Source organism: Podarcis cretensis (assembly GCF_951804945.1).
Source record: "Podarcis cretensis genome assembly, chromosome: 17".
Lineage (NCBI taxonomy): Eukaryota > Metazoa > Chordata > Lepidosauria > Squamata > Lacertidae > Podarcis > Podarcis cretensis.
In genome coordinates this window covers 32,455,259-32,459,044 of record NC_137187.1, presented here as the reverse complement: position 1 = coordinate 32,459,044, position 3,786 = coordinate 32,455,259, and positions in this window count along the sequence as shown.

Here is a 3,786-nt window from a genome sequence, read left to right as displayed (position 1 = left end):
GGAGGAGGAGGAGGAGAGGAGGGCGGTCGCAGGACTCAGGACCATCCCTCCGCCGCCCGCCAGCCCCGCTGCAGCCCACCCACAGTTGCAGAGGCAGCAGCGCCCAGTGGGCGGATCCAATCTGCCCTCGGAGAACGGCGGCGATCGCAGTCGCACCGCATGCCCGGAGCCCAAGCGGGACGGACGGGGCCGCCCGGGGCAAAGCGTGCCCAGCTGGCATCACCTCCGACCGTGCAGCTCGAAGGGGCTGTCGCGCCGGCTGCCCATCCGTCGGCTCACCCCCGGGCTCCCCGTCCGCTTGCTGCTTGGGCTGGCGCTTGTGGGTTTCTTCCGAGGGGCTGGTGCGATGCGACCGCCCGCAAGGGTAGATCTGCAGGCTAGATCCGGATGGGGCAGAGAATCCGCAGAGAAAAGTGTGGGGAGGGGGCAATGCTGGGGGGGGAGGCAGACGGGGAAGCGGAGAAAACTCACCCTGCAGACTGAAGGAGACACACAGAAGCAACTGGGCGGAGAAGTAATTTGTATGGTTTTAATAGATCAACAGATAGAAATAAAACTATCAATGTTTACTTATTTCACGTTTTCCCCCTCTATATTTAGTTCATATTTTAATCTGTAACTGGCTCTGAGCCCTGCCACCTAAAAAGGTGGCATATAATTAATTAGTTGTTGATATTATTATTATTATTATTATTATTATTATTATTATTAAAAATAAGATGACTTGTTCAAACAGGCACAACACTTTTTCCTTTACTTTTGCAAGCAACCCCAGGTATCTCCAAGTGCAACTGTATAATTTCGACTCGGCCACAGAAAATCTGCAGGGCAAATCCACACTTGTCTCAGTTCATATATACTTAGTGGATCATTTTCATGCCAGCAACACCCCTCGCAGAACACCTGGGTGGTGTGGGGACTTACCTACCACAAACATTACCCAAAGTGCAATGGATGAACACACCAGCATTGAAGGAGCCCACAATGTGGTGCCTTTCTCTGCCGGTTGTTCAGAGGCACAATTCTGGACTTCCGGTCGGCGCCAGCGCTTAATGGCGGTCCGAGCCTCGAGCTCCGAGGCAGGACTGCTCCGTTAGTTCGGGTCTTACCCGCTACGGCTAGCGGGGGACCCCTAAAATCACAGGCGCGGAGCCTGTGAACAAAGGAGATTCGGTGGGCACCCTTTGCGCCCCCCGGTACTGTGAGGGAGCCTTTTTAAAGGCTTCTGAGCGGCATCGGGGTAAGCGCGGTGCTGAGAGTCGTCACCCAGCTAGCGGAGTGAAGCCGCGTCGCCATGAGCGGAGAGCGCCGATTCCTTCCTGCAATTGGAATTTGACCACAACACCCGTGAGTAAGATTGGAAAAGTAACGGGACTTTAAAAAAAAAAAATTGGCTGAAAACGGGAAAGGCAAAAATTAAGGAAGTCTGCCTCCCCGGAACTGCAGAAGGAATAAAGCAACGAAATCAAGCTGCACTTAAAGGGAACCTTTCTAATTTTTTTAAGCTGTCAAACTGACATCGGACTTAAAACCTCCCCCCAGATTGGCAGATTGGCAGGAGAAGGGGGGAAGGGATTGGAACGTTGTTAATCTGCTGGAAAATTAATGGAAAATTAAGACCTTCCATTGCCAAATCCCCTGGGGTCGGGCTGCCCAAACAAGACACCGGGACGTGGACTGTCAAACTTTGAGAAGTGGGGACTTGTTTGCAAAAAAGTTATCGGACCTTAGATGTACTTTGCTGCATTTTGGCCACATAGAAAAATAGAGATATTACAATTTGGACATTGGAAACTTTTGGCTACTGTTATACTTCCTTGCTTCTTTGTTTTCTTCTAATTTAACAATGGAAGAAAGAGAGAGTTTTCAGAATGAAACAGGTTTGGAAATTACAAAAAGGGTAAAATACCTGGGGGTAAACTTAACATCCAAGAATGTGAACTTATTTAAGGATAATTATGAAAAATGTTGGTCAGAAGTTAAAAAGGATCTGGAAATATGGTCAAGGCTGAAACTTTCCTTGTTAGGCCGAATCGCTACTATTAAGATGAATGTATTGCCTAGAATGCTGTTTTTATTCCAGACGTTGCAGATTGTGGACAAGATGGACTGTTTCAAGAAGTGGCAGAAAGACATATCAAAATTTGTCTGGCAGGGCAAAAAGCCCAGAATTAAATTTAAGATTTTAACTGATGCAAAGGATAGAGGGGGGTTTGCCCTGCCGGACTTAAGACTTTATTATGAATCAGCAGCTTTCTGCTGGTTGAAACACTGGCTACTTCTTGAGAATACTGACATTTTGGATCTGGAAGGGTATGACAATAGTTTTGGTTGGCATGCATATTTATGGTATGACAAGGTAAAGGTGTATAAAAGTTTTAAAAACCATATTGTAAGGAAAGCATTGTACAACGTTTGGATTAGATACAAAGATTTGTTGGAAAGTAAAACCCCTAGGTGGGTGTCACCAATGGAAGCTAGGGAAGTAAAAAAGCTTAATATGGATTCTAAATGGCCAAAATATCATGAGATCATAGAATACGATGGTGAAAGGGTGAAACTTCAGAGTTATGAGAAACTAAAACCTAAGGTTCGAGACTGGTTGCATTACTATCAGATAAATGAGACGTTTAAACAGGACAGGAAAATAGGATTTCAGAAAGAGAAGTCAAAATTAGAAACAGAATTGTTGGAACCCAATACTAAGAATTTATCAAGAATGTATAACTTGCTGTTAAAATGGAATACACAGGATGAAACGGTGAAATCAGCTATGATCAAATGGGCACAAGATATAGGTCATGATATCATGTTTGCTGACTGGGAACAATTATGGACCACCGGTATTAAATTTACTGCATGTAATGCTTTAAAAGAAAATATTATGAAAATGATCTATCGGTGGTACATGACCCCAGTCAAGCTAGCAAAGATTTATCATTTGCCTAATAATAAGTGTTGGAAATGTAATGAGATTGAAGGCACTTTCTACCACCTTTGGTGGACCTGCCCAAAGGTTAAAGCTTTCTGGGAAATGATCTATAATGAAATTAAGAAGGTCCTTAAGTGGACTTTTCCTAAGAAACCAGAGGCTTTCCTTTTGGGTATGGTGGGCCAAGCGGTGTTAAGAAAGGATAGGACTTTCTTTATGTATGCCACTACAGCAGCAAGAATTCTACTGGCAAAGTATTGGAAGACGCAAGAATTACCTACTCTGGAAGAATGGCAAACAAAGGTGATTGATTTTATGGGACTGGCCGAGATGACGGGCAGAATCCGGGACCAGGGGAAAGAGACAGTGGAAGAGGACTGGAAGAATTTCAAAATATATCTTAAAAATAATTGTAAAATTGAGGAATGTTAAGATGTCAGGGGGTAAGAAGTAAAGAATTGCAGCAGTAAACAAAAAAAAAACTTAAGAAATATTTACGAAAAGGAATTAAGACAACGGACTTAAGGGTTGCTAAAGAATTATTAAACAAGGATGCAGGGATGGGGAGGTATGGGGAAGTCAAAGAAAAAAGGTTATGAACCGATGAGTATGAAGTTATATTGTGTTATATTGCTGCTTATTATCTGTGTGGAAAATTAATAAAAATTATTATAAAAAAAAAAACAAAAAAAAAAAAAAACAGAGGCACAATTCTGGTGTAGGAAATTCATGTTATGGACTCCACGTATGTACCCAAGATTTTTTTGCCTCCAGGTAAAGGTAAAGGGACCCCTTACCATTAGGTCCAGTCGTGACCGACTCTGGGGTTGCGGTGCTCATCTCGCTTTATTGGC